The sequence below is a fragment of the Rhea americana genome, unplaced genomic scaffold, assembly GCF_003343005.1.
Source record: "Rhea americana isolate MKP2758 unplaced genomic scaffold, rheAme1 scaffold_31, whole genome shotgun sequence".
Lineage (NCBI taxonomy): Eukaryota > Metazoa > Chordata > Aves > Rheiformes > Rheidae > Rhea > Rhea americana.
This window is the reverse complement of record NW_028186435.1, coordinates 5075314-5099032: the sequence shown is the minus strand read 5'-3', so window position 1 is coordinate 5099032 and position 23719 is coordinate 5075314. Positions and strand designations below refer to the sequence as shown.

Here is a 23719-nt window from a genome sequence, read left to right as displayed (position 1 = left end):
AATCACGGTATGAAGATGTGAATATAAAGTGTAGATATACTTGTTTGGAAATGTTCTTCAATAGCTTTATACTTACTTTTCAAAAAGGGTCAGACATTATTCATTTCATGGATGTCAACAATGAGTCTTTGCTGGTGTGAATGTCCACTGTGTCGTCTTACCCTGACTGAAATTCTGACCCAGTGTGTTTATTCCACTGTTAACTGATACTGTTTGGAGGGGGAAAAAAGTAGAAAAACCTGCTCTTTTAAGGTGGGAAAAGCTGTAAAATTACTCTAGAAGATCTAGAGGAACAGTGATCTCATTGTCTCAGTTTACGTAGTCTTTGTAGTCAGATATATTTTTTCATATGTCTTCTTGATTTTTTCCTTGTGAAGTGGTTCTTGAGCACACTCTGTTGTAGTGTTTTTTCAATGACACTGTGGTGCTGTAGAAAATAATTGCTATTAGAAAAAAGGGAGAGACGTTACAAATTGAATTAGTTATTATGGTACATCACTCTAGGCAGCATAATTTTATATTGTCAGGGGAAGCCTGAAATTATGCACTAAAATCAATACAACTGTGGTTTGAAATTCAAAGCCTTTATGTATTTACAAATGTACGCACTCATTTGAAGAAGAACTTGTGAAGAATAAAGTGTAGGTTGCTTGTTTAGAAAAATGAAAGGCGTTTTTTCCTATGACAAGTCAATCATCAAAGAAGCAGATGAGATTTGAAATTGAGAGACAGTTGTTTTATGGGATCTGTATCCTAGAAACCAATGAAAATTTTTCTATGTTAAATAATATTGACAACAGCAGAGTAATTCTACATGAGAGACTTCCTCTGGCTGTCAAACACCCCATTTTCTTGGATTTTCATGACCTACTGTASTGTTTCCTGTCACAGGTATATATATGTCGTATTACTAGCCCTTGTTGCAGTTGTTCTTTACCAAACATTCAGCCTTCAAGCGGAATTTTTGGAAGCAAAGAAATGTAATGGCATATTGGGCATAAGATTAGGAGATCTATTTTAACTGTTTTGTGATCAGAGAGAGATATTTCCATTTGGCTTTTCTTTCAGATTCTGGAGACCTGATGATTCAAAATATCCATTATTTGAAAGGAGGCTATGAATTTACAAGAACAGATAAACTGGTCAGGGAAAATTCTGGCTGATGGTGACCAAAGTGTTAAGCGAACAAGCAGCCTGCAAAGAAAGCCAGGAGAAAAAACTGTTAAGTCTGTTTTACAATTCTCTCTCCTCCAAGTCTCAAGAAACTCACATTATTGCTCTTACATGCTAGAAGCTCCTGAGGAAAGTGGGAGAAGAGGGATGTAGGGAGAAAGCTATCTCAGGGTGAGGGGAGGGGAATTAGGATGCTTTGCCTGTCTGGGGTCATGATGAACTGAATGCAGAAGCCTTRAACCCTGGAGAGGTGGGGAAAGAGWTACAGTGCAGAAAAGCAATAGGCAAAGAGGTCCAGTTCACCAAGGTCTGACTGGGAGAGGAAGGTGAGAGGTAAGGGATGAAGGAGGAGAAGGAAGCATGCTACAGCTCCAGATCCTCCCTGACTGCTCTGAAATCACCTTCCCCACACAGAACCCTCCTTGCTAGCACCCAGTCCCCAGGGATACTGGGGAATCCCTCCTAACCTCTTTCTCCCCTGGAGTCCAATAACTTCATCATACACCCTAAACCCCCTGCCAGGCCCCTGCCCTGCCTTTGCCCATGCTCTGCTCCTTCTACCAAGTTGCATATTTCTAGCCCAGGGTTAAGGACAGAATCACGTAATTTGTTCTCGCCCTCAGAGCAGTAACATTTGATTTTTGCCTATCTTGCTGAGAAGCCTTGAAGTGATTCCACAGAGAATACCATGGCTTGCTTCCCTACACACTGTTCATGTTATGGCTGACTATTACCAGAATCAAAGTGCTTTCGGTTTTCTTTGAGGATGAATGCAGGGTCTGTGTTAAGYGCGTGTGTGTAGTGCTACACGTAAAAAGAATTAGAGATATTGACGTTAAACTTTATTAAAATATCTTTTGGAAACTCTGCGGCCAAAGACATGATTCAGCCTAAGACGCAAGCGGCTGTTATATTTCTGCTTTTCATCACTGATGAAGCATGGTGCGTGTGGTGACTTAGATTAGAAAATGACAGGCTTGGATCTGTCTCAGCTGCCACTTCTGGCTATCATAGGACCAAAATAGCATAGGCTGCAGCACAGTTCATAAAGCTTGCAAAAGACACTTGGCTAGTCAAATTGCAACCAGTTATCAAATAATTTGGCAAGTAGAAGRTTCCTTTGATATAATCGGCAGTTAATCCCATGAATGCAGTCAAGGATTTAAGGAGAGTTTGTGCTAGCACTAAGCTGAACTGACTGAATGCACAGTGAAAAAGAAAAAGAACTTTAMATTTAAAAATAATTTCAGTCTTTTTCTGTGTCATAGTTAGTTCTGTTTGATTAGGCCTTGTTTGAATACAAATTATAATGGTTTTGGAAGGCTTGAGCTCAGTTAGGTTAACTCTATTTAGTCTTCCTGACACAAACTAGCTTTTATGCCATAAAAAATGGAGGTAACAGACCAAAACCCAATTCCCATTACTTTCCTACACCAGTAGGGGTGGAAATGCTGATGAGGTCTGTGGTTCTGTGGTATTAATGAAGTTTATCAAGTCCTCTGATACTTATTAAGCTATACAAACACCAATAATTAGTGCTAATCCCTTTTCACAGAAATGCAGTTTATTGAGGATCTCAAAAGGTGGGTGTTGGCTGCAATAATCACAGCTAGATACTTTCATATGATAGGTAGATATACAGACACGATTCTCTATCTTTTATCTAAAGCTGATGACTCCCAGTTTTCAGCCTATTCAGCTGGGGTATTTTCTCGAGGGGAAAAAATAACCTTTACTCTAGTGCAAACATACAGGCACATGCCTCAAGCCTARCTGAGGAGTCTCTCTATGCTGTGTCCCTGTTTTTCCTCCCCAGCCTTTTATTTTATCTTCAAGAGACAGTTTGTCCAAAGATTTACAAGTAATACTGGATCCTTCAGGCTCGCCCCAGCTATCTGTGTGTAGGCTGTGCCAAGAGTCCATACTTATTTATTTTGGCTTGCATGTTTCCTCCACAGACCAATGTTTGCTTTAGGCTACATGACACAGTTTAAAAATACAAATGTAAAAGCTTTTTGACTGATACTTGGGTATCTCRTATAACACAGCAGCCAAAACCATATTAAATCTCTCGCTGACATCCCCCTGATCYCTCACAGCTAGAGGAAACCAAGTAACTTGCCACAAGCCCATACTTTTTTGAGGAATTATTTGGTGTGTCCTGGAGCTACAGCTGTTCTGTCATGCTGAGGCCTTTCTGTAGGTGTAAGATAGGTYTGAGGGCATAAGTCTGAGGCAGAAACACTAATATTTCTAGATAACTTCTTAAAGGCYTCCTATAAAATTCACAAAACTCAGCAACACACTCACTGGCTAATTTTGCTCTCTTAACTGTCTGAATGAGCTTTCAAAAGCTGAAGTGGCACAATGGTAAATAATAATACCAGGACATTTTTGAAAGGTGAACTTTTTGACAACTTTCTGATATGTTTCCTGGAAAGGAACACAAAGTGGTAAGCCAATATCTTTTAGAAGAGAGAAAATTTATAGTTTCCAAAGGAAACCCTGTGTGTGCAGTCACCCTGTCTATCTGTCCCTTTGTCCGTCAGTCTTCCTTCTAATAACATTGGGACTCACTGGCCAATTTACAGCAATTTTTGCCAAACTGGAAGAGGCAGAGCTCAGATCTAATTCATCCTGTTTGGCTGCAACTGGTCACTCGTCAATATGAAATGCAGCACCAAGACAGCAAGAGCTAGGTGGAAGAGGGAGGATGAGGGTGGTAACTTTAGGAAGGGAGAGGGCATGGAGAGGAGGAGGTGGCAGAAAATTGCTGTGGGAGGACACTGGGAAGAAGAGAGTGGTATGTATGATGGAGAAGTTTAGGTATTGYATGGGTAGTGACTGCTGTTAGGGAGCTTGAGGGTACTGTGAGAGGGCTCAGGGACTGAGTGTTACGCTGTGGGTGATGAATGTAGGACATAATTCTATAGGAAACCAAGCTTTATTAGTTCTGCTGCTCCCACAGCAACTTAGATAATTGCAAGCATGCTTCTGGTTCTGGTACRGTTGTATCCTTGAGATACTGATAAAACTTTCAGTGAATAGCTCAATAACTGAATGCTTTGTTTTATTCCATAGATATATTTTCATCTCCACAGAAAATAGAATTATCAAGGGCCTGCTATGGATAGAAGGCCTGTGATTTATCGGGGAACTGCACTGGYAGGCATATCTAATCTGCCTAATCCATTGACATTAGCATTGAATAATCAAAATGTTAAAAGTGTATGTACCTAAGACCAGTGGTGATTTAAAAGCACCTACAGCTAAGTAGMTTTTTTTGTCTCTTAAGATTTATTACTCACATATATTTACTATAAAACAAACTAAATTAAGCTGAAAAATATGACTGTAACTTTGTTAAAGGTTTCTATTGACAGTATAAATCATGAGGGCAAATCTACATTGTTTTTTATGTGCCTCTAGAATATTAAAATAAAAATATGACTTTCTATGTTCATATTTCTACACAATAGTTAAAGAGAAAGCACAGGCAGTAATTCTACCAAAAAAGATTTATCTTGAAAGTGAACAGTTGGGAACCCCCGTAACTTCCTCCTTTGTCAGTGTGTCTCTAATTTCGGTACACAAGGGTCCTCCCGAACATGCTTGGTGGAGACTGCAGAGAGAATGTGTTAAACCCTGAGATAACTGGTCCTAATTACACATCTTTTCTGTCATTATACCCTCTTTACACAGCAGTGTTTTTTTTTCCCCTTTCTAGTCTCCTCATGCAAGAAACTACTGAATTTCTGAATTTTCCTCATCTCTTTACTATTTTCTGTTTCTTTAGAGTGGTAGCCCTGACTAAGTGATCTCCCATTTTCTTGACTATTCCCTTTTTAAGTTAGGGTAATATTAAATACAGACCATATTTTAAAGTATTCAATATTTGCTTGTTCTTGAAGAGCCATTGAATAACTGGTCAGAGCTGGTTTTCAGGTTAACTTAGTGTGTTAATTAAGCACTTTGCTCAGCAGCTTTAAGAAGGAGGTGGAGTGCAGGAGCAGAGGTCTCCTTATCATGCTTTTTTTTTAATTTTCTTTTTGAAAGCCTGGTAAAACTTTCCAGAATGCCTATGTGCTTTAGTTGCCTTAACAGAGGCTCAAAAACTCACTAGCAATAKTCAGATTTATTTGCTCATGATCTTAAGAAGACAACTAATGCAGTTGTATGATCACAATATATARCAGTTAATGCTTTACTAAAGGCCGTCTACTGCTCCAAGTGTTGAAAACATGCCGTGTGATTTCAGGTTAGGCTTTGCTTTCAGCTATTGCTAGTTTTATTATAGTTTTATTCAACAAGGGGCAGTTCTCCTGTGAGGAGGTCTGCAAATACAGCACAGTCCAGAAAAGGCTGAAGAACTGGGGAGTGCACAAGACRCCAGACTTGGTGTTCCTGTAGAGAGTGGTGGTATGATGGGAAGAGGCTGAAAAAAAGGAGCGCTTGCTCGGCTGGGAAAAAGATGGATTAATTGTTCTCACAAAGAAAGAAAAGTCAGAAATGGAGGAGGACCCCTGGAGCTGTGACACCAAAAGCAAAAAGATTCCCAGAGTCAACAAGCATGGTGAGGCAATGCTCAGGAGGAGACCTGAACTTGCGGTGAGTAGCACGCTTATTACGCCTAACCTGCTCCGTCTGTGGTGCTGAGAATCTATGACTTGAATAAAGGCAGGCTTTGAAAAAACGCAGTGCTGATGATTATTAAATGGCTCAATTGGACTTTGGAAAGGAGGAACRTGTGTAGCTGAAGACTAGAGTGGCTGATCCCTTGCTGTTGTTTGTGTTAGCGTGATTTGGGACTTTGCCGCTGAGGATAGGTGGAGCCGTGTGCAGCTCTGCAAAGGGGCTGAGTCATTGGGTCACTCACCCACCTGYCTGGCAGCTGCCACCCCCACCCCGTGGATGGCCAGAGGGCTTCTTGGAGCCAGATCTCTGCATCCTTTCTGTGTTTGCGTTTCAGGAAGCTGATCAGCCAAGAGCTGTTATTCCAAAGTGGTCTGTGGAGCTCAGATTGATTTCATGGTATTTAGAGTCTCTGGTTTGTTTCTAGGTACCAGCTAGCATTAAGAGAGAGCTAACCCTCCAAGAATACTTTCTTCATATCAGTTTTCAGGACAATCGATTACCAAAGCTCTAATTACAGATGTCAGGGGAAGTTCCTCTCATTTGTGAATGTCAGCTTCCTTATTAAAAGTGGCTCACATTGTGGAGAAAGGCTACAAAGCAAAACACAAACCCTGCCAAAGGCACCTCCACAGTCAAATGCTGACAATATCTGTGTCATGATTAAGCAAGTGGAGCACCCTCCTGATTACTAAAACATGTTCTTCACAGACCCGTCTGAATAGTGAGGATTTGGGAGGAGGAAGGGCATGAGAAGGGATCATGGCTGAACTGATAAAAGAKGAGAAGATGAAAAAAATCTCCCAACAATTTCACTTCAGTTAATCAATCCCATGCAGAAACCTTTGACTTTGTGATGAAATCAGGTGACTGAGAAATGTTTGTGATCAACTGATGTTAAAGTGTTTCATGTGGCTCTCAAGTTTGGAAAAGTGTTCTGCCCAACTTCATAAAAACTGTCCAAATTTTCATTTTTTTAAATGACAAAATGGGCAATTTTGGAAATAGTGAAAGGAAGTGTGTGGTCTCAGTTGTTAGTGCTTCTAAGGTATTAGGTGTTACCAGGAACCATCCTGCGGTGCTGGCTCTGGCTGTTAAGCTATGTATATTCAGTTCTTATGGTGGACTACATGCCAAGTGCCCTCTATCCCATAGCCCTCCAGCTTGAAGTGCTGCTGCTTCTTGTCCATGTATTTCAGGTCCTTCACAACTCATTGCTGCTCCCTTGTCTTCTCTTCTGCTAACAGTGTCGACATTGAGCTTGTTATCATACTCTTTTGTGCAGCCTCTTATATAAAAGCATCTTCTCTTATTACTCATAAGAGAAATATCCTCTCTTCCTGCAGATCCTTCACTTCCTCTATGACATCTACGTGTGGTCAGTCAACAGTGATGACTAGTTATGTATCAGTCAAGAATTGCAGCTATTTATTTTCTCGATGGGGAGGAAGGGAGGCTGAAGGAGAAATGCCAAATATCCTTAGTGATCTCACTATATACAAAGGTAGCTTATATCTTACTGTAATTTCACTAATCTTCCCTTGCTTCTTCTTTTTTCTTTTTGTAACTCTTTCTGTTGCCTCTGACTGCAACTCAGGCTATGAGCTTTTTATGACAGCACAACTTCTTGTGTGTTTGCATGATATCTAGCAGGGGGACCACAGTTTGGAGCAGATTACAGAAAGCCCAGAAAATAAATCATAATGATACCAAGCTACTTAATTAATTTAACTTGCAGTCGTACAAAATGCAGCCTATTATCACTACTCCCATCTGACAGTAGAAATATTAGCAGGAATTGTCAAGTAGATGCTAAGGTGTTAAGGCCCTGAGGTGGAGATGGTGGATGGAACTGCTAACTTTCTAGACAGAAAATGTAAAGTTTGTTTTTTGGAAATGAAAGGAGTAGGGGAGAAAGCACCAGCAAGATAATTGCAGAGGAAGGTGTGGGAAGAACGGAAGGTGGTTTCTCACTGCATTTCTTCCAGAGAATAGTTATGGTCAGCAGTATCGAGAGTATATAAACTGAGTGTAGTTAATGTGGAAAAATGAACTGTTCAAATTAACACTTAGAATTCAAATAGACAGTTTATGGCATTTGTTTATCGCTTCTACTGATCTTCCTTAGAAAAGACTGATTGAAATATGCCACACAGACACTTTGAAAGCTTTTTCCTCTGCTTCTTACTGTGTGTAATGAACAAARATAATCATAAAACATATTAACAGTGTACATAGTCACAAGTCTTAAGAGTATCCTGCAGACTTATGCCACTTTTTTTGTGAAATCACCAGTCTAATCCTTAACGGTTGGGAACTGAGTTAAGTGTTGCACTTAGCCTGATTTCTTGAGCAGTAACGCTCACGTGGATTACATTTTTTGTCTGTCAGTCCCCTTAACAACTTTTCAAGCCATCAGTGAAAAAGGGCAGGCAGTACTTCACGGTTGTACCTTTTCTGGTAGCATCCAGTCAGTAAATTGGCCTCATACAGTAGGCTGGCTAATCAGCATGTATGTAGGTCAAGGCAAATCATTGCTTGCACTGYCCATGGTCCAGGGGAATATTGTAAGGGCTATCAGGGAGCTGGGGTTATTCTTTTGCTGGTAAAATTCAATACAATTCAATACAATTTAAGGAACACAAACCCTTAGAAACCAGGCTTCATTAATTTTGCTGCTCATCAAACAATTTTTTTATGTACAAGTTTACTTAATAAATCTTCATTCTCGAGGAAAATCATAGTTTACAATACCTTTTGAATAAGGAAAGGTGTTTACAATACCTTCTGAATGACAAAAGTCATTTTCTCATTGACTTGTCTTCCAACAGCATGTCTGTAAACGCTTGTACAACAGTTAAGTCTTGCACTTGCATATTTTAACTTTATCAGCACTATGTAATAGTCTCATAGGATTTTCATTTGAAAAGATAAAATTTTGGGGCAAGGTTTTCTAGCCCATTCCAAAGATGGTGAAGAGGCAGCAGAGATCTTAGTTATCACTTTGGGGATACTCTACCAGGCCAGAAATCTTAAACTCTAACACAATTCAAGTAACACATTTTGGATTGTCTGGACAGGACAGAGTGATGGATGGACCTTTGGGCCCACACGATGTCCAAACCCAAAAATTCATAGTATTTGCAGTGCTATGCATTATGGTTATTGTTAAGTGACAAAGGATTCTTGGGTGCTTGCTGCTAGTTGTAGCAAGCTAAAACAACTAYCGTGCTTGCTAGACAGATGATCAAAGAGCTTAGGCTGTCTCTTGTAATTTTTCCTGTATCATCACTGTTTCCAGTCACTCTGTACTCTGCTGCACTTAGTGGAAATTAACTGCAGGGTAATATCTGTCTATTTTCCTGTAAAACATCCAATTTATTTATTCTTCCTGTGGTGTTTTCCAGGTCTTTTTTCTCCTTCCTAATCCAATTTACAACAGAAGAAATGACATAATAGATCCACTGTTGTCTTTATGTAAAATATTACATCAAAAATGGTGAGTCACTAGAGGGAGATTTCCCACAGTGAACACACACACAAATATCCACTCAGGTCACAAAAACAAAAATGTTATCAATAAGGACAAAGGAAGTTATTATGCTAGTTTTTAGACAGTCTTGATTCATGCTTCCTGTCATTTTGCTTGAAGGTAAATTACTATTCCTAAAAGAACAGTAAAACACAACTAGAAACTTGTTGAATTCCTAAAACAATGTAATCAAGAATAAAATCATAGTGTAAATAAATTGCCCCCTCCTGCAGTCTAAAATCTGTTTTCATGTACAAAGTTTGAATGCTGCATGCTTCATATCACATCATGATACGATACTTTTTTTTAACCCAAAGACAAGAATTCGTTATCATAAGCATTGTTTCTTTGGCATATTCTGATGATAACCAGGATCTCAGATAGGACTTCTCGGTCTTCATCAAGTTATGCTGGATAATTTCCCTGAGATTTGCTCTATAGGAAGCAGCATACTTGTTCTAGTTCTCTCAAGCCAGTGAGGTGCTTCCTGCTGCTTTCACATAGCTGAAGCCTATGGCCTATGGCAGCTGTTCCCTGGGACACCAGGATGATGGTGAGACATTTGTGATTACCAGCAGAGCTGCAGGGATGCTTCATGTCTGTAGTCCACCACTGAGCTTGCTCTGTGCGAGGCTACTGGGGAAAGCAATGGGATACTCTTTGTCAGCTTTTTAGTTTTTATTGCTCAAAGAACCATGAAGCTAGACAATAACTTGAAAGGTTATTTTAAGAGCTGGTCACAGAAAGGAAAAAAATCAATTAGCAAAATATTTCATATTCAAATAGCTTTTTGGGGGTCGTTTTTTCATGCAATGATAGAGATATTCTGAAATTATGTATGACTTTTTCTCCCTTTCCCTTGCTTCTCTTCACTATAGTAAATGTATTCTATGAGTGTTATGCTCAGTCTTTTTTGWTCATATTCAAGGGATTCAGAAAGTTTCCCTACCTTTGGCCCCTGATTCTCCTTAACCTTCAGGTTCTTTCATACCTGCTTGGCAGATTGCAAGATCCTGGAAACTTCTTACTGTCTCCTTCCTGTAGAGAGAGCGGGAGTTGCCCTAAGTAACTTAGGTTGTGTAGGAAGTGAGAGATGTCATACCTTTTTTCATGCAAGTGGACCAGTTGTTTCTCCTCCTGTCTAAATCCTTCTTTTCATCTTCCACAATGCAGTAGCTCCACTCTTGTGACTGCCCTATAACTTGGGAAATTGCCTTTTCTCCAGATCTGCAAATTGCAATTGTGTAGACAATTAGTTATCCTAAGGATAATGAAYGGAGCAAAGTTAGTTATTTACAAGTAGGCAGAGCTCACTGTATGTGCTTTCTTCACCATGCATCCTTGAATTCGTGTACTCTGGTCACAGAAAGATAAAACTCCTGCAATGCACATGAATTCAGAGTTCACATTTCAAAGCTTTGTTTGTAACATATGATACAAAGTGATGCTCTCTGGAAACAAATTTATTGATACTGGACAAATATATGAATAATTTTGGTGGTAAATTCAATAGCATTTCAGGGATACAAATCCTTAGAAACCAGTTCATTAACTTGATTGTTTTGTTGTACCACAGGAAATGCATCTGTATATATAAAATGAAAAGTTGGAGGATATACCAAAATCTATTTAAATTTGTTCCTGATAAGTATAGAGGAGTCAAACAGAGCCAGTGAATTTTTGCAAATGAAGTCATACTTAACAAAAAGTTGAATTCCCTTGCATTTCTTCAATGACTGCAGTTAATAATGAAGCAGAAAACACTATTTACTTGGACTTCAGCAGTGTTTGGAAAACCAAAGGTTTGGTATGCCTCTTGCCCTTCTGCCCCTCCTAGGTCTTATAAAACTTGTCTTCCTTTATCTACAGATTCTCTCTGCCAAAAATGATATATATAGTTTTATGAGGGATTTAAAAAAAATTACTAGGTAAAAAGTATGTATTTTTAATAAACTTATCTGGCACGTCAATATAAGAAACTCAAAAATAAACATCACAGAGTTGAAAAAAAAATCTCTTCAGGGCAACTGAAAAAATCCTTACGTCACTTGCACGCAGCAAGCAATCTGCTTATTTTTGAGCTCCTGCTATGCTAATTTGGGGGTTGTTGAATTTAACAACCACTTGCTAGGTGGTGTGTGTTAAACATCTCCTTTCAAGGAGATTGTTGTAATTCCTCTCTTCTCTGCTCTGAGTAGAGGCGGGGAAAAATTTTTGTCACTGTCTTAACAAGGGACCGGAGTATGGAGCAATCCTGGATTTTGTTGCTACCGCTGTGGTGTGATCAGATGACTGCCAGTGAACAACTGAGCACGTTTTAGGAATTTGCTGCTTCGCATCTGGGAAGTGGTAATGTGTCCTTATAGCATGCTGCAATTGCATAGGTGGCCAGCCTAAAACACCARGGCGAGGACAGGTGCCTTGAACGGCCCTATGGTGCCATGCTCAGTTACRTGAGATTATGTAGCCACATGATTAAATTCCGTAGGAAGTAAAATGTATATGGGCAAACATTTCCTCATCTGGTCTCACCATAAATAGGTGAGATRTAAACTAGGGTAGAGAAAGGAGGCTCTAAAGATGAGGGGAACAGGAAAAAGAGAGGGAGAAAAAGCTCTCTAAGTTTCAAGTAAGGGGAAGAATGTTGGAAGAAAGGGACAAGTTCTCAATTTTTCTAGGCGGGTGTGTTTTGGTTCCAGAATTTCCAAGCATAGTTGATCCGCTGGAGGAACTCCTCACAACTTGGATGACTTTTTGCACCCTCAATTAATCAACGAGTAAGTCCTTCTTTTGCCTAAATACTAAAGAAAAGGGGTAATTTCATATGTGAATCAAAGATCTGTTTTAGCTTCACAGCTTGGTCCTGTCTGTTGGGTGTCTGTGGAAGCCCCTGCCAGTGGCTTTAATTGCTATAAAATTATGTKCCTCATCTCCATCTCATCTCTGACCTTTCCACGTCCCATGCTGGCAGATACAGTTAAAACAGTAAGGTCGGGGCTGAAACACATCGTTAAGCTGCCTTCCCCTCTGGCTGCCACTGATGACGACCCTCTGAGCTCTGCCTTTCACCCAGTTCTCAATCCACCTCACTGTCCGCTCSTCTAACCCACACTTCCTGAGCTTCTCTAGGAGGATGTTATGGGAGACAGTGTCAAAGCCTGTAGATGGAGCCACACCAGGCTAGGGCAATGCCATTACCTAGGAGACTGCCTTAAGTTGAAATAAAGCTGTCTTCTAATATTTCCAAAAAAGGGCAGAGGAGAGTTTGAGGCAGAACAGAAGAAGCAGTAGAAGTGGAAGAGTGAAAACTGTGTGCACATTTTTTTCTCATTACAAGGACAGGTTGGTGACCTCCTCTGTTACAGAAGTTTCCTGTCCTGGCTGCCAGTATGGTTTTGCCCTCTCAGTTTTTAAATTGGTTTAAATTGGAGTCACTGCAATTCTAGGTACATTACCAAAGCACTTGATTAAAAGTTAACAGATTGTGTCACTTTGGGCACATAGCCAAAAAGAAAAAAAAAACCTGTTGCTAATTTAAACCTGTGCCATACTCTGACGCTAGTTGTGAGCATAGTTAATAGACAATAAGTTTATTTAACTAAGCCTTAAGTTTTTCTCATGCAATCTTTGTACACTCTGGTTAAAAATGCCTACTTACTTTGAGAGAGAGCAGAAGAACAGGAAAGCTTCAGTGTCTTCTCTTTGTGCATACGTAACATGGTCCTGTGAACGCTAGTTTACAAATTACTCTTTTGACAGTCACAAATTCTCACTTGTTACCTGATTCATAGGAGACCTCAGCATCTCAGTATCAGTATGTATTACATATGAGAGCAAGGCAAACTGGTTATATATATATATATATGTATATATATATATGTATATGTAGAAATATATATTTTTTTTTATGGCAGTTCATGGTTGGGTGTTGTTTTGGGGAAAAGATTTGTTTTCAACAGCATAACCCATTTGGGCAGGGTGGTCTCCAAGTCCCTGAAAAGTATTTCGCATGCTCTGCTACCACAGGGCTAGAAGTAGAGGCATCATGTCCCATGACTGCTGTCATAGGTTTTCCTCCTCCTTCTTCTTGGCGTAGGTTTTTAAGCCAAGATCTCTAAGCAGCCAAAAGTAGAGTTCCCTCTAGGGTAACAGACTGTCTTCCTACTATTTTTTGCTGAAACTGTTTCTTTCATCTGGCACTGTTCTGTATGGGACAAATACTAATAGAATCATAGAATCATAGAATTGTTAAGGTTGGAAGGGACCTCTGGAGATCATCTAGTCCAAACCCCTGCTCAGCAGGGTCACCTAGAGCTTGTTAGACAGGGTTGCATCCAGGTGGGCCTTGAAGATCTCCAGAGAAGGAGACTCCACAACCTCTCTGGGCAACTTGGTCCAGTGCTCCGTCACTCTCACACTGAAGAAATTCTCCCTCACGGTCAGGCAGAACTTCCTGTGCTTCAATTTCTGCCCATTGCCTCTTGTCCTGTCACATGGGAAAACTGAAAAGAGTTTGTCCCCGTCCCCTTGACACCCTCCCTTCAGGCACTTGTACACATTGATAAGATCCCCCCTCAGTCTTCTCTTCCCCAGGCTGAAGAGGCCCAGTTCTCGCAGCCATTCCTCAGAGGGCAGGTGCTCCAGCCCTCTGATCATCCTCGTAGCCCTACGCTGGACTCTCTCCAGTAGCCCCATGTCTCTCTTGTCCTGGGGAGCCCAGAGCTGGACACAGTACTCAAGATGAGGCCTCMCCAGGACTGAGTAGAGGGGCAGGATCACCTCCCTCGACCTGCTGGCAACGCTCCTCTTAATGCACCCCAGGATACCATTGGCCTTCCTGGACACAAGGGCACATTGCTGGCTCATAGTCAACCTGTCATCCACCAGYACTCCCAYGTCCTTCTCTGCAGAGCTGCTCTCCAGAATGTCAGCCCCCAGCTTGTACTGGTGCCTGGGGTTATTTTTCCCTAGGTGCAGGACTCTGCACTTGCCCTTGTTGAACCTCTTGAGGTTCCTCTCTGCCCAGCTCTCCATCCTGTCCAGGTCTCTCTGAGTGGCAGCACAGCCCTCAGGTGTGTCAGCCACTCCTCCCAGCTTGGAATCATCATCAGACTTCCTGAGGAGGCRCTCTGTCCCTTCATCCAGGTCATTGATGAATCAGTTGAACAGGATGGGATCCAGTACTGAGCCCTGGGGAACGCCACTAGCCACAGGCCTCCAACTGGACTCCACGCCACTGATGATGACCCTCTGAGCTCTGCCTTTCAGCCAGTTCTCAATCCACCTCACTGTCCACTTGTCTAACCCACACTTCCTGAGCTTCTCTAGGAGGATGTTATGGGAGACAGTGTCAAACCCTTGCTGAAGTCAAGGTACACAATGTCCACTGCTCTYCCCTCATCTACCCASMCAGTYATTCCATCATAGAAGGCTATCAGATTGGTTAAGCAGGATTTCCCCTTGCTGAATCCAGGCTGGCTACTCCTGATCACCTTGTCATCCTACGTATATCTGGAGATGACATCCAGAATGWGCWSTTCCATSACCTTTCCAGGGAYGGAGGTGAGGCTGACCGGCCTGTAGTTGCCTGGGTCCTCCTTCTTGCCCTTCTTGAAGACTGGAGTGACATTGGCTTTCTTTCAGGCCTTGAGCACCTCTCCAGTTCTCCAGGACCTTTCAGAGATGATGGAGAGCGGCTTGGCAACAATATCCGCCAGCTCCCTCAGTACCCGTGGGTGCATCCCATCCGGGCCCATGGATTTGTGGATGTCTAGCCTGCCCAGAAGGTCTCTAATCCTACCCTCCTCAACCAAAGGAAAGTCTTCCTTTCTCCAGACTTTCTCTCTAGTCTCCAGGCTCCAGGATTCTTGAGGGCTGTCCTTAGCAGTGAAGACTGAAGCAAAGAAGGCATTCGGTAATTCTGCCTTCTCTGTATCCCTTGTCACCAGGGCCCCTGCCCCATTCAGTAGGGGGCCCACATTCTCCTGAGTCCTCCTCTTGCTGCTGATGTATCTGAAGAAGCCCTTCCTGTTGTCCTTGACATCCCTTGCCAGACTCAATTCCAARTAGCTAGTTTCCAGTATGTTAGGAAATACTTCAAATTATAAACACAGGAAAAAATATCTGTAGAGAAGAAATAGAATTTTGTGGAAGCCATATGATTGTGTTCTGTTTGGAGATGGTCTGCTGTGCCAACAAATTGTAATGGATATTGCATTCTACTTTATTCATAGAGCAGGGTGACTGTAAATCACTTTTCCACTTTTCTTTGTGTCTGTCTGAGACAAAGCCAAATGTTTTGAGATAATAAAGATTATAAATGTTTGGTAGACAGTGTGCCATCCCACTCACTTTTTTACTGTTAAAAAAAAAAAACCCAACAACTCTTTAGGTTTGTATCCACTACTCTTTCAAAATAATTCAACTTGATTTATTTCACTTTAAAGCACCTTATAATAAAGTTTTAATATGTTTTAACTAAAGGGAAGTATTAAGATTTCAAGCCTAGTTTGTCAGAGAGTGACTTGCATACCAAGTCAGAATTGTAGAACAATAGAGTTATTAAACAGGAAAGACATGATCTTGATTTTCTTGTAGGTATTCTGAGTAAAGCTTATATGCATGCAAAATATTACGTAGCTCTGTATTTTTATACTGACATCTAATTTCTAGCATTCTCTCTGTGATTGTATAAATAAATAAATATCTGTGTGTATATATATATATATATATATATTGAACAGAGAATCTTTTTTAAGGCATTAGCTTCATGAAGCTAGTGTGAATGACTTCTGGTGATGGAATCCCCCTTTAAAATAGTTTCCCACTGTAGAAAACTATTCTTAGCCCATGACATTAGGGGCCCTGTACTTGCAACTTCAGATCATAAAAGTATATCCAGTGGACAAAAAAATTTCTTGATTTGTTTTTGACATCAGTTATGTTACACCTGTTCTGCTTGTGATATGGCCTCTCTTACACATACGTTTTCATGTAGGAGAATGGGTAATTTTCATGTACAGTGAGTGAAGTGACTATGGACAAGTTTTTCTCTGAGTAGGAGTTAGGCCCTGAATTTAGAATGTTTGTCACAAAACCTGTTTTTATTTTACACTTATGGATAGTAATTTTGGGGGGCTATTTCCTTCTTATTAATTGAAGAGTTGTGAATCAGGGTAGTGACAATTTCTTTTTTTCCCTCAGAGGTATTCCTAGTTCTTTATGTCGAATTATAATGAAACTATTTGTTAGYTTTACACCCACTCAGTGTATTCATTTACTGTTAATGGTATTCTGTTTGTGGGATGTGAGAGATCTTTTCAGTGGTCATGCTATTACTTTTTTACCCAACTACCTCATAAATTAATTAGTAATTTTAGTTAATGCCAGGATGGCTTAGTCATTTTGTAAGTATTTAGAGTAGCTGCAAGAATGACATAGTAACTTTAGTATTCAACCTTTGCTCTTATTCAGCCTATTATCTCAAGTGAAAATTCACTGGGGTTTTGGCAGGTATTATCTCACATCAGAGACTTCCCCACACTCAAGTTTATGAGTGTCTATTATGAGTGTCCAAAAAATTAATTGTGCTTTGTATCACYGTGATAGGAAAAAATATTGTATTAGGGAGGGATTAGTTTGTGACCTGACTGGCATTGTGTGACATTCTGTACTGGTGTTTCTTATTTTATCTGTTTGGTAAAAAGGGAAATCAGTCATTATGGTTTGAGAGATTCACAGATTTCAGGTGGGTAGCAATTTTATCATGACTCATAACACTTCACAAAAGTAGCTTGCCAAGAAGATACATTTTCGTAAAATTATGAGGTACCTGAGTTGGAGGTATAGCTGGTAAGGAAATCATTTTGACAGAAGAGCTCATGACAGTCCAGCTCAGGACTTTCAGTGATGGCAATGGAAAGAATCATCACTATTAATCATCTCAAGTGCTTATGGCCTTACCTCTGGTACAGCACCACGTCATGCTGGACTCCTCTTTGCTCTTGAGATCCTGGGTAAGCAGAGAAGTGAAGAGAGAAGCAGAGGAATAGCCAGCTTTCCACCGAGTATCAGTGAGTGATTGCCCTGTATGTAAAGCTGAGACCACAGGTTAGGACTTACTAGTCCTAACGCTTGAAACTTGAACATGCTAGCATGTTCCAGAAAATTAAATGCCAGAGAAACATTTTGTAATGTTTCCTACCGATTCTGTGATGCTTAGTTTTGCTGTGAACATGGAGCAGTTTTGCATGCTTGTGCAGTCAAATTATAAATCTCATTCATAAAGATATATAGTAGGACACTGGATAAAATATCATATGCTGTTTGCAGCTGAAGTTTTCAGAATTTATCAGCATTTCAGTGGACTAACATAGTTTTCATAATTCAATAGAGCAGGCTCCTTGGAAGCAAGCAAGACTGATCATGTAACCAAAGGAGGGATGACTTAGCTTTTATTTGCAGTTGTTTCTCCTGACTGCTAGAGGCTACTTCAGTGAAGTTTCTGTTTTTGCTTTATTGGGCCAGCAAGGAGAAAGTACCAAACGAGATGCCATTAATGTCTTTGTTACTGGCTGGGAACCTCTGCTCCATTTCTGGACCACTCTGCCACTATCCCTACACCTGCATGGCTGACTTGACTTCCTTCATCTTTTCTTTCTTACCACTCTCCTTCTTAAGATAATTGTACTTTTGCTATTGAAACACTGTGGCATTGGACACAGGAGTTGAGGGCAGGAAGATTTTTCTTGCTCTTCCACTGTCTAACCTGTGTGATAGAGTCCTAGCAGCAAAGACAGTCCTAGCAGCTGCAGGAGCAGCTAGTACAGAAGGAGGAAAAAGAGARGGGAGTTAATGGAAAAGACAGTGATAGAGGCTGAAGTTGATTGACACTTGGAAAAAGAGATGGAAGATAAAAATCCAGTCTCTGAGGGATATTCCTTTCCTAATTGTGGAGTTGAACAAGGAATTCCACATTTTCACTACTGCTCTTCAGTCTAATGCATAGCTCTGACCCCAAGTGTTTCTTGTCTACTGTCTAGGACTGGTCTCTGCTGAGGATGAAAGTCTATTAATGCTAGGAATTTCTCTGTTAGCTCAAGTGGCAATATCTATGACGTGGTTTTAAATGCTAATCTGATTGATGAACACTTTAGGGATCAACATGGTTCCACAAGTTGGAATAACTATATTTTTTCTTCCCCAGATACAAAATTATACAAAACCATACAAAATTATCAAATGTCAAGTAGATTGATAAAATCTGTATTTATTCTAAGGGGGGAAAAAGTACGTGATCTTATAATTAAAACAAAGCTGTAACACATAAGTGCAAGGAAGCTGAATTCAACTTGCATGAACTTTCTGGCATTTCCTTAAATTCTTCTGATGCAATATAATTGTCTGAAAAAAAAAAGAAGTTCAGTTATGAGCTTCTATATACCCTCAAAGAAATGCCTATACATCAATCTCCACAGTAAATTACTGAAGGCAAAATGCCAACAATAATTGCATAAAGTACAAAGTAAACTTATTTCATCATAAAAGAAAATTATAGATTAGCATCTATACTTGTTTCTCCGTCTGTTTTTCTGCACCCACTGCACCCTGATATATCTGTACTCTTTATCTGTGGGTGTGTACATTTCCTATAGCAGGAAGAGAAAAGTTCTTGAGGATTTGGTGTCATACAGCATAATACCTTTTCCTGCAAATCACACTATCTCTCCTCAAGTATGGAATACAGAACTGCAGAATTTCTAATCTGTCGTGCATGAATTCACAGCTTAAGGAGTCAAAATTTAGTATTGACAAAATAAGCTGAGCACAGTCAAGCACTCAGATTTGAAATTACACTGATACTCTATTTGTGAGTTTAAATTTTGATTTCCCTCAAGCATGAAGAAGTCACTTTGCTTTTAGATCACGTTTTTCATATGTGCAGATAAGCAGAAGTCAACAATGTTTCAGGCATCATCTGCCAATAGGTCAGCTGCTGCACAAACTGCTATCCTAAAACAGGTTAAATGGCAATTGAGAGGTTATTTTGAGTGTCACATCTAATGCTTTCTCTCTTTCAGTTTTATCTTGTCCAGGGTCAGATGGGAGTTATAATTAAAAGCAGGATGGATATCCAAAATAGGAAGGTTAGGGTATGTGTTGGCTGAAATCTAACAGGATCTAAGTAATCACCTGCAGCTGAATTGAGACTCAGATGGGAAGTAGGAAGTGCTGTACTCAAGCTTCCTGTATAAATAAATGCAGCTTTCTCACAGCTACTGCATACAAGCTGTGACGTGCTTTTAAGATACAATGGCAGCATGCTTTTAATAGCAGAGAAGGGATTATTTATCAGAGTGGCGAAAGGCTTGAGAGACAAGTTCTGTTAGAGTCCTAAAAAGTGTGCAGCTGTCAGATACACAGAGAAGAGGAAAAGGGTGTGCGAGAGAAATCTGCCTCTGCTTCTGATTGTAAGCTACAGTGGTTGTGACATGATTCTTGGGAGCACTGAAGTGTGAGTGAAGCTATTGAGAAGTCAAACAGCTGGGAGTGAATGCTACTCTCCTTTCAAGGTATGTTGGAATACAGCTTTTTGTCTGTTTTTTCCTTAAAAGCAAAAAATAACCAAAACAACAGAAAATCAACATTTGCTTATAATGGAAGAAAACAGAAAAGGCTTAGTTAATAGCAAAGGTAGGAAATGGTATGATTAAAGAGCTAAAATAAATGTTACRTGTGGTTTGGCTAAAATCTTTAACTGTATGGTGCTTAGATCTAAGACAAAAAGGAAATACTGGAATCCAGACTATTAAGGACAAAGAAAATTAAATAGTCATCAAGTATTTTCCAAAAGGGTGAAAGTAGTTTTGTCAGTGTAACTTTTAAAGAAATATCTAGCTGCATGAAGTGTTTGAAAATGCTGCAGCAGTAAGACATATCTCTGTGAAAAGCAGTTGCTAAGATGGCATACTATCAGTCATATATCTGTTGTAGCTTAAATACAAGAATTCACTTTATACTGAAAACACATTTGATTAAGCTGTGGGGAGTCTGAGTTTGAAATGCACAGATTTCTTCCTAGTTTAAAAGAATTTCTTGTGTCCCAGTGCTGTGCAGCTGATACTGTAAAGGAGAAATACACTGATCTGTATAATAAGTGTTAATGTGCACTTCTGATCTGTTCAGGTTTTGGTATTACAGAGTTTAAGTAAGCATGTACTAAATGTACAATATGTTTGCTTCCTAGTGTGCATTATTATTMTTATTATTKTAACACTAAGTATAACAGAAAATTGCATATTTATCGGTACATTTGTATTGCTTTCTCTTTCTCAATGTAAGGCTTTCTCAGTACCAGGCTGCTTCGGTAATAAAGATGTTTCACTCTGGCTTATTATAAGCCTCTCTATTTTCTGTAATACAGAGGTATTTTACTTCCTACAATTATATCAAATGTCCTCCTTCATGGAGTAGTGTAAGTATTTTAATACTTACAAAGGACTACAGTTAAGGAAACGGTGTAATGTAACTTCCCATCCTCTTGATAAATAGATGCTGAATACCTTTAAAGTGAATTTTAGTGCAGATATAGGCCATGAYTGAAATACTGCTGTGCAGCTTTACAACTGACTGTGAGTAGGCACAGTAACGTGATATGCTTGGCTACTCTCAGACTGAAGGGCAAATGCTCTCAGTTAAGGGCAAGCTTTGGGTTTGGAATACCGATATTTCTGGAAACAGAAGTTTCAAAATCCCATCCTTAAATATTTTCCAAAACAAATACATTGGCCCAGTTCTYCTCCTGCTAAGGACTTGTCTATGCCTGAAAATATGAGTGGGTGTATTGGTGGTTGTCGTAGTATGAAAGTGGCTGAAACCCTTCTCTCTGTGAATGTAAGCTATGTTGGGGGGGCGGGGGAATAGTACGTTGAAAAGAGGATTGCTGTAGTTACACTATTGGAAACAATTCTTTAGGTTATATATTAACAAGAATGTGTTTGCAGAGTGTCTAAAGCTGTGGTAAAGTGGGAAATATTCCTTTTCAAAATAAACTGGAGCTATTCCAAGGCCAAGCCAGTGTGACAAGAATCAGACTCCTTTTGTTCCATGCATGTTACTGTATGATGGGAGTATTTAACACAAAGTGCTAATGCTCTTACCAGGACATGGAAATCCCCCTGAGCTTCATGTAGGAATAGCATTTGGCTGTATGGCTTATGTTCCCCATGTTGAACTGTATTTTACATGCTCCTCGTGGCCAGTCTCTGTCCTCTTTCTCACAGGTAGTGACATTTTAATGATTTTTTTTGGTGTGGTGGTGTACTTTGGAGTAAAAGTTAATAATAGTCAACAGTATGGAGTTATTTCTCTCTAGTGAGGTTCATGGGCTGCACTATTACCTAATGTTTCCTAAACTTTGTAAAATCAAATAAATAAATAACCTGAAAGTGGTTGCCTGACCTTTCCCTCCTGTTGGAGGAGGAAAGTAATTTGTTCTTACTACGATCATAGTAAGTTTAAAATGCAACTGTGGAAAAAAGCAAGTCACTTTAGAGGAAAACAAACAGTGCTCATACTTAACCTAGTTCCCAGTTCATTAGTACAGCCCTGATATCATCTATGGCATAAGTTTGAGTCCTATGCTTGTGATCCACCCTGTGCAGACCTTCCAGTGACTTTCAGTGAYGAGTCCCAGTGAAGTATGTTGCTTTGATGGGTAGCTTAAACTTCTGAAGACTTGCTGTCCCTCTCCTAGAGCAGGGAGCTTTCTTAGATGGGTCTGAAAGTACACAATGCCTATAGAACATATACACCAGATCCATAAATATCTTTTGAGMTGGTAGTATTGTGAAACCTGAGACCATAATTACAGCGTTAGGCCTATGGATATCACAAGCACATGTGATATGTGTGGCAAGCTGCCAATGTCACCACGAACTGAACCCACTGGACCTCTTTGCATGTATCAAAGCAGACCTTTWTTTTCCTGAGGCAGAGAAGGATTCCAAATCTGTTCTCTTCCCCTGAGTGCTCCCTGGGTGGTGGGTACAGTTTCACCCTCTCCTGCCAGCTTCCCCATGCCAAAGCCAGGCCATGTGTAATGCACTCCACAAACTTTCTTTATTACTGAGAAGAGCCAAGAATAATCTTATATTCATTCCATCTCCTAAAAATAATAATCTTTTTGTTTGTGAAGGGAAACAAAACAAAAAAGAAGATTCTAAGAAAGGGATAGCAAYGATACTAAGCTTGACTTCTATCATTTTGTATTTCTGCTGAAGCRCAGCTGAGCTCCAGTGCTAGACTATGATCCTCTTCACTCAACAGAGAAGAACAGGTCTGAGGGCCATCATACACTGCAAATTTACCCAGTCTTGGGCAAATATTTACAGAGGTGCTTGTGCTAAATAACTTTGTGCTGATCAGTAAAATAGTTTTCAGTAAACTTTCTCTGTGACTCTTGCAAATGGTTTCAGTTCAGTGGGAACTGAGTGGGCACATTCATAAAATAGATCATTCTTAGCAGATATTAAAACACTCATACAAAAAGATAAGATATCAAATTACAAAGGATCTCATCCTGCACTTCCTACTGAAGTGGGACTTCTCCAACTCCTTTTCCTTCTGTGAGGCGCAGAGCTGACTGCAACATTGCTGAAAYTTCAAAGCATGAGAGCATGACTAGGTTAAATGTGCTGCAAGCACACTTTCAAATGAAAAATGTAGCTATATGTGAAATATTTTACTGATGCAATTTCTTAGATCTCTTTGCATATATAGATATTTGCCCACAATGATATAACTGTTCCTCATCTCTGGTTCCCCTTGTTCTGTTTYATTAAAGGGAAAAGGTTATGGTTTGCCTGAGATCTAGGTGGTTTTTGCTGTATTTCTAGGGGAATCTGCTCAGCCTCCAAGGAAAAATCCCTTGCTTAAGTACAGGAATTGGACAAGTACTGTCATTAGAAATACTATCACCTTACCTGATTTTCTGAATGCTTTCAGTGCCTGCAAGTGCAGTTTTAACTTGAGTGGAATTTGGGCCACTTGATGATGGAACTTAATGTTTTTTTGTCCTGTGTTCCTGACAGAGTTAGTGTCCTCAAGTCCCAGAGACAGCCAGCAGTAGGTAAAATGATTTGAGCCATGTGAATCTCACTCAATCTACAGAATTAGTTATTAACCTCCCTCAATTAAGGCAGTTTCAGACATGTTGTATTCAAGGGACTTTTTTTATATATATATAATATGTTTACATAAAACCTAGAGAAATGCTTTACCCTTCTGACAGACTTCAAAGACCATAAATAGAAGCAATAGAGTGAATCAGAGTGGGACTATGTATGAGGCTCCAGAGCTGGGATAAGCCTTTTTTCTTTCTTT

The 23719-nt window shown here is 40.0% G+C and overlaps 1 protein-coding gene across 2 annotated transcripts in view; it reads left to right on the top strand.

Annotated features, from left to right (window-relative positions):
• Window positions 1-23719, top strand: part of RNF144B (ring finger protein 144B) — an 85800-nt gene that overhangs the window by 15226 nt on the left and 46855 nt on the right. Inside the window, exon 1 of one of the 2 annotated variants that reach the window (XM_085310036.1) lies at window positions 19587-19908. The exons of the other annotated variant lie outside the window; for it this stretch is intronic. The gene's annotated coding sequence lies outside the window, so the exon portion shown is untranslated. Of the gene's footprint in view, window positions 1-19586; window positions 19909-23719 lie in introns of those variants that run through there. 2 annotated transcript variants of the gene reach the window in all.